This window comes from Perca flavescens, chromosome 19 (genome assembly GCF_004354835.1).
Source record: "Perca flavescens isolate YP-PL-M2 chromosome 19, PFLA_1.0, whole genome shotgun sequence".
In the NCBI taxonomy this organism is placed as follows: Eukaryota; Metazoa; Chordata; class Actinopteri; order Perciformes; family Percidae; genus Perca; species Perca flavescens.
Genome location: NC_041349.1, coordinates 22,715,523 through 22,738,802, shown reverse-complemented (window position 1 = coordinate 22,738,802; position 23,280 = coordinate 22,715,523). Strand labels below are relative to the sequence as shown.

The following is a 23,280-nucleotide window of genomic DNA, read 5'->3' as shown; positions in this document are numbered from 1 at the left end:
TGTGATGTCAAGCATGTGCTGTAGAGCTTCAACAATGTCAGCATTCATAAACAAATATCAAGTAAGTTTATTAGGTTGAGAGGTTCCTGAATCAATGTGTGCGGGGGGTCTGATGGCTATAATGTTGGCTGCCGAGTCTGAGAAAGTCTTTTTTTTCTCTCTGTAACATGACTGAATGAGTAGTGCTGTGAAGATAAACAGAAAAGCTGGTCTTAAATCTCTCTGTGACTATTCCCACTCATTGTTTGGCCATGAATGAATTTTTCCAGCAGCTTTGAGAACAGCAGCTAACTCAAAAGCTTCAAAATATGTAAAACAAAATTCAGCTTTGTTTAGCTGCAGTGAGATAACTAACCTGTTACTGATATCTCTGTAAAATTTCAAACTTTAAGTGTTAAAGTGGAGTTTGAAAGCCAACATCTTGAGATTTACAGTAAGTTTCTGTTCCAAGGTGATGCACAGGTGACGGGTACTACTCAACCTGGAGTTGATTGACGGACAAAGGGAATAAGAAAAGAAAACAAAGAACAAGTATGGTCAACTTCATATCTTTGTCAGAATGTGAAATTGAGAGTTGGGATAGAAGAGAGAGAAACGGCCTTCGGGGAAAAAAGAAAAGCCGATTTGAAAAGGGACTCACCACACGGTTTTCTCCTCAGCTGGCTGCTGTCTAGACGGCAAATGTGATCATCCTGTCAACAGATAACTTTAACTATACTGAAAGGTAATCCGTCATTTACCAGGTGTCTGTGTCTGTGTCTGTGTGTGTGTGTGTGTGTGTGTGTGTGTGTGTGTGTGTGTGTGTGTGTGTGTGTGTGTGTGTGTGTGTGTGTACACTATGTGTCAGTTTCTACTATTTGTGTTATAGTGACGTTTCTCACCAGTAGTACTGACTAAAGTAACTGTATGTAATGTCATGCTTTTTACTATGATCAGTTGTTGAAATTATAAACTATTGATTAGTGCAGCTGTAATGTGCAAAAGCATTTGTTCAAGTACTTGGAGCGGATATACTAATTATTTTTTCACTTTCGAAAAACATTGGGACTAGGGCATTTTGTGCTGCATTCAAGTGGTGTCGGAATAATCTGAAAAATGAGTTCCCAATCATTTTTCTTTGTTGTCACGCGAATACTGGGAAACCCATTGTCCTTGTAGCATCCATGTTGTTTTGACATTAAGACTTAAAGCTCATGAACACGCCGAAGTCGGAAGAACGACTTCCATACTTGGGAAATGGGACCATCCGAAGAACACGTGAACGCACCATTGGCCCTGGCGTAGGTCTGCGCTCTGAGTGCCATTCAAGTTACTACTTGTGTTTTCTAAACAGCTGAGTAATTAAAGTAAAGGAGGTGGACATACAAACTACAAACAGTAGACTTACAGAAGTACCCAGAGTACTTCTGTTAGTTAATTCTGTAAACCAGCCTACGCTACAATGAGGGTCAGGATCATTGATTGCTGCTCTTGGTCACACGTTGTGTTACCCACACCACTAAAGGCCAGGATATTATGGGTTGTGACCGTTAAGTGTCTGGTAATGACAGTCATTAGAGCCCCACTTTGCAGCAATGACATGAGGCCCAGTGTGAGGACACTTCCACTTGGCCTGTCTTCACATGTTTCATGGAATGGCGGTTATGTTGCACTTTTCTCCCTCTCGTCTTTCTGTTAGATGTCAGATGTTTTGCTAGACGTCCCTTTTTCGCTGCCCTCTGCCTCTCTCACTTCATCACATGCCAAGCAAGTCAGGCCTTAATGTTTTTACATGCTCAATTGCCCTTAAGGCAGTAACAGTCTGGGGCATTTATTTTCCTTTTATTTTCCTTTTTTTTTTTTTTTTTTTTTTTTTTTTTAAACCATCAGGGTGAACAAGTGCCTTTTGGCAGGGTGTCAGGGTTCGGAGTAGTTGAGGTTGGGCGAGCAGGGCCAAGGGCTAGTCGGGATGGCTAGCAGGGGGGAGCACTCAGTGGCCGGGGCAGCAGCAGCTCGTAGAGGGAGAGTCCCATCGCTCAGCTGCATGCCTTCTTGGCAGCTGTGTTTTGCATGTAGCGCCAGGTGGAAAGGGCAACTGTCTTGCACAATTAAACACTTAATTTGTCTTCATTATAAGGATGGGCATGTTAGTTTTGTCAGGCTGAGAGGATGTTTAGGTTTAATTTTTTTTTTTCCACCTCGTGCTGTGCCCCCTGGTGTTAACACAACTTCAAGTTAAAGCTTTAGGGGATTCCTGAGTTCTTAATGTTGTGTAAGACTTACTTTTAGCCAGTGTATGTAACATTTATAGCCTTAAAGGTATCCTGTGGAGTTTTTGTCCACTAGTAGCGCTTTCAAGTAAAGTTTGAAAGAGTGGGTCCCAGTTCTGCACGTGCATGCACGAACATACACATACATACTAACTGAGTGTACATTATTCCACAGATGACAGTTTGTGGCTTTAACATGCTTAGAACTAGAAGGGCACTTGGAGACAGCAGACCTTGTAATGTTAAAGCTTTAGTGCGTGACTGTTTTTATATTAATGAACGTCCGTTACATTCAACCCATTCCCAAATGAGTTGCTACAAAAGTAATTAAGACTATCTGCTCCACACAACTCTCTGTGAAAGTGAAAAAAAATCGAAATCTGCTCCAAAATGTAATGGGCTATTCCTTGGCATATGCTTCGTCACCCTTCCACCAAGTTTCAGGGAAATCGAGCCAGTAGTTTTTCCGGAATCCTGCTGACAAGCAGACAAACAAACCAAACTGAAAACATGACTTCCTTGGCGGAGTTAATAAATATAGCAATGAGCCAGCCAAGGCGAGGCTAAAGAAGACAGCTAGTAAGGAGAGGACATGTATGTACACCATTTTACATACATACATACATACATAGGTTTTGAATTTTCCAAAACAATCGTCTGTGAAAATGTTATATGAGGAAGGAAATTTACTCAAGTCAGTGCACTTAAAACATTTATTCAGCCACAGAGCAAAAATTATTATAGCTACTCCTATATTCGTATTAACTCTGGGGGCAATAGAGTTTAAAATATGAGGGTACTGATTCGGTAAGGACAGCCACTCTGTCGTTCAAATCAAGCCAAGTTTCTGTAAGGAACATGACATCTAATTTATGACTAGTAATCAGATCATTGATTAGTAAAGACTTTAGGTATATTAATTAATGGACAACCATTCAGGCCTTCCCGTTTTCCATTAATTCCTGATAATGGACACCTCGTCGAGCATTAAACCTTAACATATCTCACCAATACATTAGATGCAGGAACACTGAAAACACATTTTAATACTGCTCCCACTCATCTCTACCCACTGTTAATAAAATGTACAGTATGTCCCATCACAATTTTATGAAATCATTGTTTGCGCTCATATTTATTCATTTTCAGAGTTGTTTTCTTTAGAGAAATCAAATTCTTTGGATCTGTCCTCATTGCATGCGATTGACTCGTTTGTTTATTAGAAACACTGCCTCTACGCGATGCCGCTCATGCTGTAGTTGGATTGGAAAACCTTACTTCCAACAGCGAGTTAATAACGGCTTTCGTGATGCCAGTTAGCCATGAATGCCAGTGTTTGTTTCTGTGTAGCCGGCTATCTGAAAGATACCCTGACTTTTTTGCATTAGAAATGATGTCCATTGTGCGTTTTAAAGGACTAAACAGGCAAGCAGTGAATAAGAAGACATTTGCCTTCCTGACTTGTGCGCTTTGGCTGTCTCACTGGTGTTTGGCACATGCGAGTGCTGTTTGGAGGCTCGGTCCCAGCACTCTTGAAGAAAGTGCTGAGTGCTGGTGAATGTGGTGTAAAGCCACGTGGCTTTGGACTGGAGATCTTTCTCTCACCCCTGCGTTTGTTCCATCGACATATGTGTTCAGTAAAGCCTTGGCCCTCACAGTGCCACATCAAATGTCTCCCCACGCTTGATGTGGTGTCACACCAGTGCACTGTGGGTACTAGAGTGGTGCTGCTGAGGTAATACCACCAGAGAACAAGACCTCACCACAATACCCACATAACAAATGTGGGTGTGTGTAAATGCATGCAGCCAGTAGTGTGTCTGTTGCTGGCTACCGTTGCACGCACAATCCCATCTGCAGAGACTCTTGCACAGTGTACCCTCATGTAATCCCATAGTTGTTTGTATTTGCATGCTGACATGTGCTGTGCAATACGGGAATCCATATGTGATTCCTGGGCCTTTTTTAGAATTCAACACTATCACATGTCGCCTCGCACATGCACAGCATCCAAAACTATGTCTTTGATTAATGGTTAAAACCTCCTCCCTCCCCCCCCCCCATCATCCTCACACTCTTCTCTCCTCACCTCCTGCAGTATCTGCTCCTCCTCTGCGTGTGGAGGCACGCATACATTTTCTGGGCAAGTGATGGATTTCTAATTGTTTACATTTCACTCCCTGTTGCAGATGTTTGTATTCGACTCCACGTTCGGCATGCGTTTACGCAGGCATGCACAGACACAAACAGAGACCCACTTGTACAATAGGGACGTGTTGATGCCAAAAAGTTTCATCCAGGAATTTTTGGATGTCTTAGCTCTGGGTTTTGGCACTGCATGTACTACAGTAATTGCCTCCAAGTGGCAATTGTTACTGTTACAGTTAAAGTTTTTTTTGTTCTGTGTGTTTTTGGGCACATGGGCAAGATCCGCCAAGGCCTTTGCCATGAATGCGGTTTCATTCTGGTTGAATAAGAGGTTCATAAGAGAAATTCAATTTTGCTAAAGAATAGCCAAGCAATAACATCTAAATCTAATGAGTTCTCGTTCTGGGTGGGAGTCCCCTACCCAAACTTTTGGACTTCAGAGCTGTTTATAAAAAGTCAACAGTCAAGGACAAGTTGTTTTTGTGGTTCTTGACTTGAAATAAACTGACTCACTCCACGGTGGCAGTTCCTAACTTTAGTGGCACTCCAGTGTAAGCTTATGTGTGGGGTGTTCATAGTGGGCTCAGGCAGCCTGCAGTATGTAGCCAATATCCAGTGTAAGCAACAGTGTTATCCTGAGTTACAGCAGTAATAAGCTACTGCTGAAGGATCCCTGCCACCCATGCGGAGCAGAGTTTAGGTTAAGCCGTGGGCAAGGTGCAACCCAAAACGGATCCCTGTCTTTGATGTGGGCTCTAATGGCTCTGCGTGGTCGTGGTTGGGCATGTACACTACAGTAGCAGAACAAACATACACATCTCCCAGTTTTCCTATCTGGGAAGCTATGCGCTGGGTTTGCTCTCCGTAGTATTTCCCTGCTACAGTATATCCAATACAGCTGGGTGGTTTACTGGAACGCAGAGTTGAAATTTAAAGGTTACATATTAGATCCCTGAAAGAGTCTGTGTCAGTCAACTGTCAAAGCCCTGATTCAGGATCCTATTAAATTGTAGTGGTGTTTTGTGCTAGTCCTTTTTGTTTAGGACATTAATAGCACCATACAGTAGCTCAGAAAACACCTCAAGTCAAATTGTACATTATATCTAAACAAGTTAAAATATGACTGGAAAAAAAGGTGTATTGGATATGTAAAATCAAAGATTGCACATATTTATTTTAGAGCTTCAACGATTTGTCAAGGAATTGATTGAAGGAAAATTAACTATTTTATGAAATTATTAACCATTTTTAAACAAAAATGCACCTTCCAAATACTCACATGTGTGTATTTGCTGCTTTACTTTGTCATATATGGAAGTGAAATAACATATATTTAGGTTTTGAACAGTTGGTCCGAGAAAAAAAAGAGTAATTTAAAGGCATCACTTTGGGCATTTCATAGACCAAAAGAGTCCTTCAGAAAAATTGGCCGAACAAAAATAGTTAAAATATTGCAGCAATGATGCAAGAATTTGGGTGACATCAAACTATTAAATGTGAAAGTAAGTATTTTCTCTTACTACGTCTTGATGCCTTTCACATGCTATCCTTAACGTTATCCCATTGTAGCGCAAATGAGGGGAATATTATAACAACATAATGGACTTTGTGCCTGAGAGAGGCTGTAACAGTCAAGCAACAGATTCTTAAAAAGGGTCTACATTTTCAACATTTGTCCAACACGGCATTTTTTTCAGCTTTTGCAGCATTGTAATCATCAACAGTGTCCTTCACCTTACTCGGTAGAAGTCGTTTTGGACGACAGCTAAAGTTTTGTTTCCAAAATGTAATTTAAACCTTGTACTCCTGCAGAACATAAAACAGTGGAGCTTGTCTGTTGTCTGTGTATTCTTGAAGGATTTTAAGACCTTTATAGGCCGGTGCTTAACTCGACATCTCTGGTTGCTTACAACATATTGAAAGAAGGTTTTGATCTACACAGTGGCAAAGTGGTGGTCTCCCTCTGGTGCATGCTGAGAACCCATCACTGCAAACTGGTGTCCTCTGAGCGTAAACATGAGAAAATCAAGACCATGAAGTATGTGTGCGTGTGCAGACACACACACACACACACACACACACACACACGTGCAAACTCACACCCTGCTGCACACACTCACAGACAGTTTTCGCTCTCCGGGAGCCCTGGGAGGGAATGTAATCTGTTCACAAACCACAAAATTGAAAAATGACCCTGACACTCTTCCAAGCTGAAAAGTGAACAGTGCTTGCAACACAAGAAGGCATACTCACACCAAATCTTTACACAACACGGAGGTAAGCCTTTGATTTCAAGTAACATTCACAGTAATTTAAGGATCTCTGTAGGTTGCAGGTAAGGATTCATGTGAGTCTCTCACGCACTCTCACGTTGTCTCATGTTCACACGCACACTCTAATCTTCTGCAGGGCATAAAGCAGTGAAGCTTGCCAGTCTGTAAATTGTATTCTTTAAGGATTGTATGGTCCTTGGCTTGTGCTTAACTCCTCATCTCTGGTAGCTTATTGAAAAATTGAAAGGACACAAACACACACATTTTTTTCTACTTCGCTTAGGGGAGAAGACAGAAGATGGATGTCAAAAAAACGTTATTCAAGAATCCCTATAGGAGTCCAATATTCAGGGGTGTTTCAGGGCAAGGTTAAAATAACTAGCAATAATGTCAATGAGATATAACCTATCCCTTTCGATTCCTCTTTATGTTAGGATTGCTTGACTGAAGGCCTGTTGAAAAGATTTAAGGGAGAGGATTACTGCTAATTAAGCTGAGTTTGTGTTGTCTGATTACAAAACTACAGCTCATCTAACCAATCCAAAGTACACAAAGACCTCTGCCAAACAAAGTCAAAGCAACCAAAGGAAAAATGTAGTTATTGATGGGGCACTATTCCCAGCAGCGCAGATGAGTAATGCACATGATGTGTTTAAAGGATATTCAGTGTCTCCTAATCAGCAGTATGCTTTTTTTATTATAAACGTTTCATAAACATCTCGTATAAGCAGAGGAAGCTTGTTTTAGATGACATGGCCTTGTGGTCTTCCACAGATACATGTTACCCTCGCCATTGTACAACAACTCCACTGTGGTTGGGCTTTAATTGGTCTTGCTTCTGAGTGCTGATGCATGAGGTTTACCAATGCTCTCGGGTTGATTGTGAGCACGGTCTGTTCTCTGATTCGAACACGAGCGTAGAAACCACGGAGGCTTCGAGAAACCGGGCCTTTTTTCATTTATCCGGCAGCGTGGTATTAATTCCAAAGATGCTTCCCAGATGCACGCAATGGACACTGAATTTGGAGAAGCTGATATTTTAAGCACAGCAAAAAAGGTCCAAACCTATGTGTGATGCCAAAGCGATTTTAAAGGATCAGGATTTAAGCATGCGTGTGTTTGTTTTTTTTTCCTACCGTAACTTTATGAACCGGTAAAACGTTGGTATAAGTTTCGTTATGCTTTTTGCCAATTACATTGTGTTTTTCCTTTTCAATATTCTTTAAACAGTAAGAATTTGTGGTCTGTTCAGAAGTAAAAATAGATACAAAAAAAACATAAGTCCTGTATCGACCATCATCTGGTGCTTTTAAGTATATGCATCCTCCCACAACATGCGTGCAAACTTCCTGGATTCCTTCACCCCCCTTTTTTTTTTTTCCGACCCAAATCACAATGACAGGTGACCCAGCGGAGCATTGAAGCTTCTAGATTTATGAGCCTGTAGCGCACGGTGAAGGTCCCGCGATAAAAACCTTGCCTGGAGGCCTCAGGCCGGGAGCCAGGGTGTTAGTTGACTAAAGACAACTATTCGTGTTTCATTGTCCCCCGATGAAACGTCCGCATTTTGTTGTTATACGCTGTGTCTGTGAAGAGAGTCTGTCCGTGATTTATGATATTAATCTTCGCATCGTTGTGGAGCCAATTGTGAATGTCTGCGGTAACAATATAAAGCCATCAATCACTTGATCACTTGACTGAAGAAATCATGCATGTTGCACAGAATGTGCACATCTCTATTCAGTTAGAAAAAAAAGTATTTTCAGCTCATTCCTACTGACCCCTCCAATATTAAGCACAGTTCTATTTCCTACGTTAAGAATGCACTGTATACTGTTAGGTTATGATTTGTGGCGCCTTGGGTTTTACAGGTTGAACCACAAGCAAACGAGCAGCATTTCTCACAATCAGCTTTTCTGAATGACCTCACTGGGATAATGATAGGGGGATGAGGTACAGTAGAGGAGCTGCTCTTATAACCAATCTTTCACTGGCTTGCTGTAGATGATGGAGTGATAGGTGGGAGGTGGAAGTGGTGATGATGAGGGAGAGGTTTTAAAGCCTGGCGCTGTTTTGCCCTCAATTGTATGGCGGCAAGCTGCAATAGACACCAATTAGGGGGAGGCGTAGAGTGAAGCCCTTCTTGATGAGCTCAGCCTGTGGCTCCTGTCTGACACACACACACACACACACACACACACACACACACACACACACACACACACACATATACATGAATGTTCTTAGTACATCTATGTTTGCGAGAAGAATTTGATGACGATGACATAGCAAGTAGTGTTTGTCTATACAGTACCAGCTAATGATTTAAAATGTGTGTACATATATGTGTTATGTTTGGATATGTCAGCTCGGTCTATGGGAGGGAGTAAGGATTTATTTTAACACCCTCCTTATTTTGTGTCTGATGCCAGAAGCTATGTGTTTATGTAAACCTCTGATCTGAGTTTGATCTGTATATGAGTGGCCTTGGACCACCCCAAACACTCCAGACAAGCCTCGTCTTTCTTCTGTTGCACCGTGTGTGTGTGTGTGTGTGTGTGTTGTTGAAACTGATATTTGGAGCTCAGACCAGGCACGGCGACAGGATTCCAGTTTTGGATGGGCCAGACCAATTGTGGGTGGGCCTTAAATTAAAAACGTTATCAAATTCTGTTTAACCTAATAAATGACTGACTAATATACTTTTATATTATATGTGCTCACATAATAAAGATTGTAATAGCTTGATGCTCTTTAAATAGGTTGTTGCATTGTAAAAAGTTTCGGTGCAAAGGACGAACCTATCCACGATCGCTCTCCTTGGTTCTGACCAAAAGAAGAGCGCTATGGAATCTCCATTACGCACCATACCTGGCTGTGCTATAGCGCTAGTGATGGGACAACCAACTCTTTTACGAGAGTCGGTTCAACCGGACGGTCGTTGGTTGGCCTACCGAGTTAATAGATTCGGTCACCGGTTCGCGTGCCCTCGGCGGCGGCGTGTGGGGGGGTGATCGCGTTTACATATCTATCAAGATAACATTACGTGTATTTGTATGTGATATAGGCATAATACTTTCCCCTTGGTAATGTAGCATATGAATTTCCATGAACACAATTCTAAAGTGCACGAGACATAAAGGCTTCTGCTATCGGTTGATAACTCAAACTTGCCGAGAACCTAGACACCCGTTTGATTACATGACTCATGCATTAGGCACGGTTACGGTCTTGTTCAGTAGTCTGGTGCACAGTCTCCTGGTGACAGCCTACCTATCGCGTAACAAACATTTAACTTAACATAACTACTAAGATAACATGACATGCATTTGTATGTGATATCCATCAATAATGTAATCTATTAATTTGTATGTACACAATCATCTAAGATGCACGAGAAATAAAGGCTTCTGCTATCGGTTGATAACTCAAACTTGCCGAGAACCTAGACACCCGTTTGAATAGACTCATGCAGTACCCTCGGTTACGGTCCTTACGGTCTCGTTCAGTAGCCTGGTGCGCGTTCTCCTTGTGACAGCCTAGCCTAGCTACCACGTAGCAACATTCACTTCTCTAACATTTAACTTAACATAACTACCAAGATAACATTCGTGTATTTGAATGTGATGTACTGTACTTCCCCATCGATAATGTGTGAATTGCCATGAACACAATCCTCTAAGATGCACCAGAAACAAGGCTTGGTTAATAACTCAAACTTGCCGAGAACCAAGACACCGCTTGATTACATTAGAGTCGAGCGGCCGGCCGGTTGCACGGTTACATTAGAGTCGTTACATTAGAGTCGAGCGGCCGGCCGGTTGCACGGTTACATTAGAGTCGTTACATTAGAGTCGAGCGGCCGGCCGGTTGCACGGTTACATTAGAGTCGAGAGGGCCGGCCGGTTGCACGGTTACATTAGAGTTGAGCGGGCCGGCCGGTTGCACGGTTACATTAGAGTCGTGCGGCCTGCCGGTTGCACGGTTACATTTGGTCTCGTTCGGGTTCGGCATAGGGTCTAGGTATTAGTAGCTCATTTCCTGATTGATTCTAGCACCACCACTACAGTCCAGTGGAGGTGCTAATGAGCTAGATTACAACACACACAGTAGCAGAAGAATACCAGCTACACAACGGCCAACCATTGACATATATATAATGCCAACGGCCCGAATGAAGTAAAAGAAAAAAACAGGGTGAGTCGGTTCATTGACGTATGGCACTCGATTCTCCCGGCTCAGTGACACGAGTCGGGTTAATTAACCGGCTCTTCGGTCAGTTCGTCAACACTAGGCTATATAGCGCATCTCTCCTAAAGACCTATAGACTGTAAAAGTGGTCAGGAATCTAATATTTCCCCAAAACATAGTTTAGTTCTGCTCGTATAACATGAGGCCGAATATTTCACAATTCTGTTTAACTGTTTTAAGTTTTCAACAATATACAGATCAACAACACTGCCCGACAGTTTTAATCAATACTCGGCCACAGAATTTGTTCATTGACAACGTCATCTGTCATATAAAACAAGACTCAAGTTCTACCGAGACAAACTGTTACTTTAGTGTGATAATGTTATAAACATGTTTAATAAAAAGAAAGAAATCCCATTAACAAGCCCTAAAGCATCATTGACCATAACAAGAGACAAGAAGGAAAAGCTACTTGACAACAGCAACAAGCTGTTAGAGTTGCGCCTGCAGCTCTGAGTTATGAATCGATTATTTTAATCCATATGTCTCGTATAACGACATAATAAAGTAGCCTTCACATACCTTACTGTTATCCTCTGGCGGTCCTACCCAATTAAACTCAGCAGAAGAAGCGACTGGATACTTTAGCATGGTTGAGTTGTGGGATCATCCACGGAAGACAGATCCACAGGGTTATATCATCCACTCGCGAGGCAGAGGCAAAGGCACTATAGCACCGGCGCTAGCCGCGCTAGCATCTTGGGCTGGCAGAGAAGATGTGTTCAGTGTTGTGGATCTCAGCTCTCCTTCATCTCCTGGTTGCAGCGATGACTCTGAGACCGTTCGTGCACGTTTAAGGTACCTAGCAACGACTGTTGCAACATTGTCCTTTACTGGAAATGATTTTCACACTCTCAGATCACTGGGAGCTAGCCTAGCCTAGCATACCGACAAGCTACATCCATAGACAGTATATACATCCGATCCGAACCTCAGTGTCTGCTGAACTTGCGCAGAAACATAAAAATAGACATGACCAGTTTTTTTAAAATTGTTTTTGAAAACTAAACATTTAGACTATTTTAGCACAAATTATGAGATTATTTGCCGATTTTTAATAATTCTTCACCAATTTATAACATTAAAAGTTTTTTTTTTTTTTTTTTTTTAGAAAAGTTTTGGGTGGGCCTGTTGAAAAGTGGGTGGGCCTACCACCCATAACGCCGTGCCTGGCTCAGACTTTTGTGCTCTTTTTTCAAGGGTTTTTTGTACCTACTACAAAACTACCCTATTCCTGAAATATATTAATGGATATTTTATTGGTCGGACCCGCTAATGAATGTCTTTTCTCTTGCCTTCCTCTGACCTCTCTGTAAAGGTCTTTTTCTTTTTTTTTTTTTTTTTTTAGAAACCGCTCTTCAGTCGGCCTGTCCTAACAACCTGTTGAAACGCTTTTGAGATGGGCTTTAAAGGGACTTGTAGTTTTGTCTCTCTGACACAAGATGCTGCTCTTGAGCTTTAAAGGCTGCAAACGGAAAACATTTCAGGCATTGAGAAGTCGGTGCTTGCTCTCTCTTCTTCTCTCTCTCTCTCATAATTAATTGGTATGTCTATAAGAAAATGTATTTACACACATTTTACAGAGTATTTTTCCTGTATCTGTCCCTTTCTTATACTTTGAAATAAACAAAGTATAACAAAGCGAATCTAGATAGAAAGAAGTAATGCTGGGTATTATTATGAGCAGCATGCTCATGGATTTTCTTTTCCTCTCCATCTCCTCTCCTGACAGTTTTACTGTCTAAGCAACAGCTGCCTTTATGGTAACGGTGCAAACACCTCTCTGGTAGGGAGTTCACTACAGTAGCATATTTAGACAGCTGTAAGCCCAAAAGCTCCTGTGAAAACAGGGTAGAGGTTTTTTTTTATATGTGGGAGCGGGATGGGATGGGATGGGGGTGCAGTGATCCATTGCAGCTCTCTTCCTGTGCGGTTACTCTTCAGTCATGCATCCAAATGTTTCCTCTCCCTCTCCATCACCTGGGCAAGCTCTGACTTGACACTAACCTTAAGGAGGACACATGAGGTTTCTTTCCATGAGCGTGCGCTTGCCGATTTTTGTTTTGTAAACTGTGAAAGAGAAACTCGATGTAATTTCCACATTTCAACAGAACTATAAAGGAACATAGCCCAAGGCGTGAGTTTTGCAATATAAACTTTTCTCAAAGTGTATTTAAGGGAATGATGTATTACTTGGAATGCTAACAGAGTCTCGATTACACACACACACACACACACACACACACACACACACACACACACACACACACACACACACACACACACACACACAGCTTCTCATCTCTTTCTTATTCCTTTTCTTTTACTCTTACACACACACACACACACACACACACACACACACACACACACACACACACACACACACACACACACACAGAGCTTCTCATCTCTTTCTTATTCCTTTTCTTTTACTCTTACACACACACACACAACACATTACCCACAATACCCTCAAATACACAGATACAGGCTCCCATGACGACAATCATCATTGCAGTCCTGTAATTCCATATCATGTATAATTTGACATTTCCCTGTGCAATCACTACCCACAGACTTCAAGACGTGGACATTTTTTCAGTTTCATGTGCTGTACATGACAGTCATGTAGGCCGTATCATAACACTGCTCACTAAACAGTTTAAAACCTAGATCAACTGATTTTCCTGCCCTTTTGGCCACTGTTAATGGAACATTGAAGACTTGAGACATGTTCTAATAGTGAAAGTGTTTGAAATATTTGCACATCCAGCAGATATGGAGCAACATTACCATTCATTTGAAGTCATGTTTGCTGCCACCTGAGTTCAATTTTCACTCTCTTTTTAGCTCCCATGAGGGGAATATGTGGCTCTTTAGATGCTAAATGTTCCACTATGTTCACCAGCTAGTCGCTAACTTTGTCTATCCACCTTTCAGTGCTGGGCGGGTAGCAAACAATGTGTTTTTAGAGCTTTTTTTTTTGCTGATTACAGCATGAGCGGTGAGAGTCAATCAAAACAGTAAAGTTGCTGCACTACAATGAGCTAAAAGATGCTAAAACCTTGAATGTGGGTTTTTTATATAAAAAAAAAAAATGTCAACCTCATGGTTGCAGTTGAGAAAAACTGAGGAGATCACAATATTGGTAGGATTCATCCTTTGGGGACCATGAATTTCACTGCAATCCATCCAATAGGTGTTGACATATTTCAGTGTGGACTAACTGACTTCATTATAGAATATTGATTATAGCCGCTTTACACACCACTGACTGGTATGACATCACACCAAGGATGTGACAGACATACACAGACAGACATTCATTATTTCCCCTCGCAGCTCTCAGTACAGCATTCAGTTGGCGAGGATGCGGCTACTGTTTCGCTTCTGGTTACATACGGAGTAGTGATGTCAGCTACTTTTGTTTGCCATTATCTTGTGGTCATACTTTTTAACTTGGCATTGCGTTGCTACAACAGCCTCATGTCCTGTTTTTTTCTCTTGGCAAAGAGCAGCTTTAAAGCTACTCCTTGCTTTCGGGCAGGAGTCTGAGGGGAAATTTAGAAGTAAGGATGGGTAGTTTTTTGAGTTGTGTTTATCTTGAGGCTTTGGTGATAAACCATAATATGTGTCCCCTGTGGGCCATATTTCCTTATTGACCTATTAGTCAGCGCCTTGTATTTGATATGCCAGTGGTTTTGGAAAAGAAGGGCAGGACAGCGGGCGCGTGAGTGCTCTTTTCCATATAGATCTGTGATCTGCTCAATGAGTTTCGACAGGCTGAGCTGAAATGTTATCCAGTAAATTTTACACAAGATGGATGGAAAGAGAAAGGAAGACTTGATGGGGTGACAGTCTGAAAAATAGAGAAAATGCAGATTTAAACAGAAGTGTGTATGGTTGAAATGAGTCACTATATGTGCTCTTTTTCCACTCTTTCCTCACTGCTCATTTCCCGAATGGCGTTCAGTATCTGTCTCGCATTCACGTTCTTGTCTTTCCTGTTCATACTGTGCCAACAAAGAGTACCGAAGTCAGCCAAATTAATCAAGTATCGGTTTATGATATATACACATCTAACACACATTCTTATAGATAAATGTCATCATCCTCCATGTGCCTATTTGCATTTGGTTGCATCTTCTATTTGTTTCTTAGCTTATTACAGAAGCATATGGGTGAGGAATTCTTGATTGCAGAGCGGCACTGTGGCAGGCTGATTGATTGTTTCCTCTCTCTAGAAGTGGGTGCTGCAGGACAAAGCCCAGTCGATGTGTTGAAGTGTGGCTGCTTAAAAGAGCTGTCGGCACTCCCAGCACCATGGCAAGTTATGGACAGAGAGGTGTATTGCATCAGAGCTTGTTATGTCCTGTCTCAGATACAAGGGTTTATAAGAGTTTGCGCTTGTTGACATGATGTCATTTCAAAGCCTGTGGTTGTATATCAACATTTGTGAACATGTGGAATAGAAAACTCTGCATGAAGAATTCAAGTTTGCGAGTGTGCAGTCATTTTTAATATTTAAAATGTTTAAGCATGTCGAAATATAATCTGTGTCCATATCAGAGCCAAATTTGTACTTGTAACTGAAATGTGTGTTCACATGTAACTTGACTGTCCCATACAGTGTGGGAACTTTGAGTGCGGAGTTTCGAATCGCTACTCAGTTGTTCACAAAAGCCATTCTTTCAAGTAGTCATGTTTGTTTCTTCATAGAAGTGCCATATTCAACCACTTGTTTGAACCCATTCACCTACAGGCTGTGATCAGGATGATCAGCAGTGAGTCCAAAAGACCGAGGTTCTCCGATTTTTAAACTCCTATTTGAACAATAATAATAAAAGCCAACATGATTCAGCCTGAGACGAGCCTTCATCAGGACATGAGTAATTGCTTGAGAAGTGTTTTGCTGAAAGCCTAATAGCATGCGTATAAAAGATTCAGTGAATTTCTGTGTTTCGCAAAGGGAATTGGAACAATGTGCTCGAGGTGTCATCCATTTTTCTTTAATCGTTTTCATATTTGTAGGTCAGGCGCAGGTCATAACAAGGAACTGAAGTACACACGTCCCGTTTGCTCCTCGTTATTGCATCATTATTTTACCAAGTGAAAAATGTCAAATTTCGGAGGGCGCTCCAAGGGTTAAAGCCTCCTTTGACTACCTTTATCATATTACTATCACTTTCTCTGATGGTCCCAGAGCCAAAGACAACACACAATACATTTTCAACAATGAAAAACACATGTTACTGATGTGACTCAATTTTGGGGTTAAACGCTGAAACCTTAGCTGTGTGTAGCACATACAGGAGATCAGACACGTCGTCTTGTGGCTAGAAGAGCTTCAGCTCCTTTTGAGTGTAAATACTCCACACTCTCACATCATGAATAATAAGCTGCTGAGACAAACCAGGTGCCTTTCTATTTGGAGTTGCTGCTTGGTGTCTCTGCTTGAAAAATTGCTGTTGAACTGTTGTGTCTCGTTTTGCAATTATGAAAGAGGTTAACAAGAGAGTCTGTTTCATGTCTGTAGTTCAAGAAGACCTGCTTTACAGCTTTTGAACTTCATTTCTCTTAACTCTCACGTCATGAATGCAGTCATTAGTCAGGATGTTTGGTTCTACGTCTCTTGGAGCTGCCGGATTATCAGTTTTCTTCAAGTAGATAATTACAACATTTTCCATGTATTCCAGTATAATTCCAGTATTTATCTAGGTTTTCCATTTCATGCGCATTTGTTGCACTAATACCATTTACCTTTTTTCCTTTCCCCGACTGTCTATGGAGCCTGACATGAGCGTGGATGTCATATTTACAGTTCTGCAATCCTGATGGAGCCTATTGCAGCCAAAAACCTTTGGTTTCAGAGCGTTGATTACCGCAAACGGCTGCAATATTTCTTCATCATAACGCACGATTTCCCAGACAGCCTCCTGAACAAGCTGTCCAGGGTTTGTACTCATCAAAAGTCACAGAAACTAGTTCTAATTACCTTGAAACAAAGAGAACTTGGTCCTCCTTTTAAGCAGAGGATGAAGATATCAAACTTCTTAACAAAGAAAAACATAAAACATCATGTTCAAACGTGCCAGAGCGCTGTCTCCAACTGTTAAGAGCTGGACAGATTTGATCATAATCCAAACTTTGATTGCAGTCACAGTGGCTGTACCATTCAGTCATTACCCAACCAATCAAAAGTGCTGCGTAATCATAAATTTTGAGCTGTGACAAGTTTTAATCCCTGTCCAAGATCAGCCAAATCCCTGGTCCTCAAATGTATTGTACTAGTAGTACATAAAACCAATCCGTCTGTAAAATGTGAATATTAATGTCTCTTGTTGTTCCCCAGATGTGTCTGTCTGGAAATAATAATATAGGACAAGTGATATATTAAGCACTGACAAGGCCCCTCTGCTTTTGAGTATCAGAAAAAACAGAGTTAGCTGTTTATTACTGATACTCGTTTGCGGATTAAAGTCCCAAATGTTAGAACTGCTGCTGCCACCGACTTGTAGCATTATGTCACCGGATAGAAGCGCAGTTCAAGGGCATTCTAGTAACTTTAGAGTAATTTTATTTTAAAATTCTCAGACAGGAAGGAGTTTAGGGGAGGGGGAAAGGATGACAAGGCCAGGATGTGTGTCGAATGTGAACAGCCCCAGATGGAGCAGTGAGGTCTTCTGTTCAGTTTCACAGGACCAGGAGAGAGAGGATGTTCATTCAGCAGCGTTAACTATGGAAAGGAAGTCATCGTTTCAGTTTATTATAGAATGTTCCTGCTACATGTTGTTGTTGTTATTGTTATTTTAATATATAATTCAATATCTGGTACTGGCACATTTACTGTAGAAGTACAGTAAATGTGCAAGCAATTGAACTTCAGAGTATTTGAATCATTTATAACCTTGGCTGTTGAAATGCATACAGCATGTTTGTACAGTATGTATAGGCCTAGTCTATATCAACGACATTCCACTTCCAGGATTGCTCCGTTGCTGCCAGAATATCCGCCGGATGTCTTTCCTTTCGGCCGGATGTCCGTTACCTTCCGCTTTCTTTGTGTTGGCATTTTAAACTCTGGTTGATTTATGAGGACTATGGTTAACTGCTCCTCAGAAGTTCCTTCCTCAAGGCCATTTTGCCGAGGCGCCGTTGCTCCGTGCGGCGCTTAGCACCTCCCAAGATGATTGTGATTGGTTTAAAGAAATGCCAGTAAACCAGAGCATGTTTTTCTCCAATGCCAGAATTCTGTGTGGACTAGCCAGACCCTCCTTTGCAGCACTGTGGAGGAAGGTCTGGCAAAGCAAGACTAGTATAGGCCTAATTCTTATAAAAAAAGATAAAATATGATACATGTAAAGGTGGGGCTTTTCAAATTAAAATCAAGCAAGGTTAAAGCTGCATTAGTACTTTTTTGTTTACTTGAGGTCAACACAACAAACAAAACAAAAAAAACAAACATCTACCTTGCTATCACCTTATAGTTGTTGTGGCGCTAAGTTGTTATGGCTAACATGTTAGCAAACCGTTGGCTATTTAAACTCACAGCAGACTTGTAGCAACCTTAGCTTTGATTTGGAGTTTGGTCTTTACCAACTCCAGTCAGCTATACGTTTATTGATTGAGTTTTCAGAAAAACCTGTTCTGAAGGCTATAATATCCAGATGATGTGGCAATATGGTCTCAATTGTGAATCGCAGGGGATCAGTCAAGCTTGATGCTGGCTAGGAGTCCATAAATAAGCCCTGGTGCTTAGCGTCTGCCCAGATCTGGATGCGGGTCCCACGCTCCCCGTTTCCTTCCAGCCCACCTTGGCGACCAGTTTAGCCGACTCCAGCGGCTTTACATAGCTAATTTATACCCATCGCCTTCTGTCATACCCTCTTTAAAATGCCACAGTGGACATGGTTGGGTTAAAGAGAGAGGCATTTGGGGGAGGGGGAGGGGGGGTGTTGGTGTAGTGGGACCCTGATGGAGTTAGCCTGTGCAATCACCAGAAAGCTGCTAAAACATATGAGCTCTCCTGGATGTTCTAATGGGAAAAGCTCTGTACTCAGGACGTATGAACGCAGTTTCAGGAAACAGTAAATGTCACTGCTGATTCTTAATTACTTTCCCCATTCCTCCTCTGCGCTGTGGGAGTTTTAGAGTCTTGCTAAGGTGGGATCAGATTGTGGTTACTGGCTTATTCAAAATGTCACTATAAAGAGTACAGTAAATGATTATAAAATATTATTTCTTGTGAAAATATTTGGTGGCTTTTCGAATAAAGCAGAGGTGGCGCTTTTGTTTAGATATTAATGATTACATTGATTGACAATATACTGATGTCCTTCTTAACCTGGCTGTTTATGGATGGAAATGTTGGTCTGTCGATCAGTTGGTCCACCACTGTGGTCCGCACTATAATATCGCAACGATTATTGGATGGATTGCCATTTCGTTTTCTACAGACCAGTACTGGACAACCTCACAGAGCCAGTCTTGTGGCTGTAGATTCTTAAACCTGATGAAGGAAGCAGACAAATCTCCTTATCAAAATATAATGTGTTTTTAGATATATATACTTATGCCATTGTTAACATTTCTGTGTATTCTTTGTCCTGCTAAATAGCAGATGTAATCAAAAACCAAATCAAAACCATTTTAAATGTTGAAACTACCATTGTGAAGCCATCCAGCACCTGATGTTCCGGGCCGATGCAAGCTGACAAGATCCTTATTATGCAGCTGCTATTCTGAGAAACAAATCATTTTGTTTTCATTCATGCTGTAAAAAGTTCTGGTTCCAATCTAGGCAGAACAAATGTCTTCCTCTGCGGAGCTGCAGGAGTTAGTCAGAAGGTCTGCTGGACTGTATGTCAGCAGAGATAGGTCCGTTAAAGGACAAGTTGGCGTTTGTCTTTCCCTTGAGCACATTATTCATCCCTAAAATGGCCTTGCTTGCAGCACTGTTCTTCCTCCCACCTTGACCATGATATAGTATCCTCAGTAGATGTGTTTATGGCTCTGTAAATTTAAATTACCACCAGGTACTGAAACCAAATTTAGCTTGTACCACTACTTGTAGTAGACCCAGCATTTAAATGGATCGCCCTGTCATATTAAGTATTAAATAATCATGAATAATCACGATCAAGTAGCTCATAAAAGGAAAAAGGTAGAAAACGTTGATGCCAATCATTAAAGACCAAAAAGAAAAAAAAAGAAAAATATTTAAGGAGTATTTGAAGACGCATGTTTTAGCTGTACTATTGCATACTCTGAGTTGCTGTTTTGCAGCTCACCCATCTGCTCCCATCTGGCTTGAATTGGATTTAGCTGATTGTCAGGGAATTACATCTTTATTTTAATCCTCTGGTTTTGGGGGATGTTGAAGTGTGGTTGATTTTCAGCTGCAGGTCGTAAAATCACTGTCCTGGTAAAACATTTTATACTCTGGCCCAGAAAGCTTTTTAAACAATGGCTTTGGTGTAAATCATGCCTGGAGCACATACACCGTTTGTGGGGGTGGTGGGAGGCTACCATTTATCCCGCCTGAACCATTTAAGTCACCTCGTGGGAGCCAAGGGTTTGGGCTCTTGAGTGTAACTTAATGTCAGTCCCTGGTAACTTTAGCTTCATTTGTCTCTTTTTTTTTCTGAGAACACTGGGCCTGTTAACTCAGGTCATCACCCCATAATAAAGCAATCTTTTAATTTGACCCTTTATTCCTCCACAAAGGAGTAAAGGAAGGGATCAGTTAAACTTCTGTTGCCTGGAAAGCCTGCTTGGTGACCTTATTTACAAGACCTAAAAACCATTGCCAGTTTATATTTATATGTTATTATGCACAAAAGAGCTTTTCTAGTCTAATTTTAACCTACTGTGAGTGATGATAGAAGCAATGTTGGTATGTTTTGACTCAGGTTTTAAACTTGCAGGCATGTTAATTGGTTGGTTTTACATCATTATGTCAAAAAGTGAAAGCACAACCAAGCAAATTTAACTTAATTCTCCTCTCAACCCAAACAATTAATTTTGTTGAAGTTGCAGTGATTTGTACTTAAACATATGGATGAGCCCTGTAAGTATAGTATTGAAAAAAATACCACAGTTGTGTTGCCAGTTGTTCACTAGAATATATTGTTTGGGAAAAGTTCTAAGAAATAACTGGCAATGTGACTTTGGTAATTTAGAGCTGTGGTACGATCATAGTCTGTAGTTGAAGGCCAATGTCCCTCATTATTTTCCATTTAGACAGCAAAAATCAATAATATGAGGGATAGTATGTAAGCAAGGTTGTTAAATGCATGTTCAGTCTTTATGTTTTGGACAGAAACCTCACCTCCTGGGAAGACTTCTTGATGCCTCTTCGGGGTACAATGTGGTCCTTTCTATCTATTTAAAAGTATAAAGTAAGTTGATATTTACCTAGTTGATTGCTGTGCTCTGTGGGAATGAACGGATGGTGTATCGGTAAAAAAGAAGTCAGATGGGGCAAGAAACTTAAGCAGCCAATCAACGACTATAGGTTTTACAGTTACGGTAACTTATCACTGTGATACAAATGTACGGTAATCAACGCAATAGTTTTCTAATGTAAAATAATTATAAAAAGAGACAAGTGAGAAAGAGAGCTTTCTGGAGAAATATCCTAAGGAATGCTTGTTTACAACCTGTCTGATTGTCCTGCGCTCTTTCTTACCCTGTTGGACTTTGATAAAGTGATTCAGCCGTGTTCCCAGAGCTCAGCAGATACTTTAGGGAACACAATGTTATAAGCAATTGAAATGATGGCCACGTCTACAAAAAAAGTGTGTGAGAGTGTCTGTCTGTAGACAATCCGTTCCCTTTAATCTTCTGAACCCCTTGAAGGCTTCCCTCATGCAACCTAATACCCAAGCCTGCCCTTTTGTAAAATAACATATATATATATATATATATATATATATATATATATATATATATATATATATATATCGTTTTTTTTTCTCACCTCATCATCTTCACAGATTATTGTTTAAACTGTGAGGAGACACCTTCAGCAATGTTGTGGTAGAGAACTGGCTCCAAGTGAGTGTCAGTCAAACATGTTAATTTCCTCCTTGGGTGTTTAGTTTTAAACTCTGGGCACATCACCGATGCCACAGTTTATTTTCTGAAGTCATACATTTGCAAATATGAGAAGGATTTCTTCTGAAAGCAAATATCAGAAGGTTATGGATTAAGAGTGCAAGGGGGTATAATTTCTGTATAGGCCTTTGAAAACGTGCACGTCCGCGTCCCTTCCCGCTGGTAACACAAAATACACCGGCGTAAGTGGTGTGTGTGTCTGTCTGTCTGTCTGTCTGTCTGTCTGTCTGTGTGTGTGTGTGTGTGTGTGTGTGTGTGTGTGTGTGTGTGTGTGTGTGTGTGTGTGTGTGTGTGTGTGTGTGTGTGTGTGTGTGCATGTGGATAATTCCCCAATTTGCAGAATGTACAGACATCCCTTACAACCAAGTCAAAAAAGCTGAGTGAGTGACCGAGTCTACTGTCAGCAGCAAGTTAAGACTTCAAGACTGGTTTGCTGTGTATAACTCGAGTATAAAAAAGTGTGTGTGTGTGTGTGTGTACTGGTTAAGTGTCAAGACATCTATTTGCTCTGGAGTGCAGCACATTCCTCGCAGCCTTAATTGGTAGCAATTATGTGGTTTTTGATTTGGTGTTTTATTGGGAGGTGGATTTGAAGTCTTGATTCGAAGGGCACAGAGTTTGTATTGTCTTTGGAACGTCAGGGTTGAATTCCTGAATGATCGCTAGCTACCTTGTAAGTCACATCAAGAGGCACCAGTGGGTTTGCACTGTAACTTTGACTGCTCTATATGTTTTTTAAATTTCTGTTTCAGCTTTTCTTTTTGTGTCTTGCCACTTCAAACGTTAAAACTGGAAAGTTACTCAGTGTATAGTATAGTCCCTCTACGCCAAGAGCTGTCCATCTCGCTGGTTGTTTTTCTCCATAACCAGAGGTATTGTCCCTCCAGGGGACACCTGGCTTGTTCCCCACCTCCACAGTGCAAATGCTCACTGGCTTAAACTGCCAGATGTTATGAAAGGCTCTATTGAAGTAGACCTTTTAGCTCATAAAAAATAAAAAAGCCACCATGGCTGAGAAGTCTGTCCTGATAGCTTTAGTGACCAGACTATGTCATCTGATTTACATGGGGCTCTCACATGTAACTCTTTGTAAAGCAAAACACTGTCCCAAGTCATGAAGTCATCTAGTCCCTAATACAGTATATAGCAGTTTTGTTAAGATGTATGTTTGGAGTCAGCATATCTGTGCATGCATGGTACTTGTTTTCCAGAAGATAATCATAAAAGGAAATGTC

General features: G+C 41.2%; 1 protein-coding gene across 3 annotated transcripts in view; it reads left to right on the top strand.

Moving 5' to 3' along the window:
• LOC114545734 (ADAMTS-like protein 1) overlaps positions 1-23,280 on the top strand; it is a 95,459-nt gene that overhangs the window by 38,783 nt on the left and 33,396 nt on the right. The window lies entirely within an intron of this gene.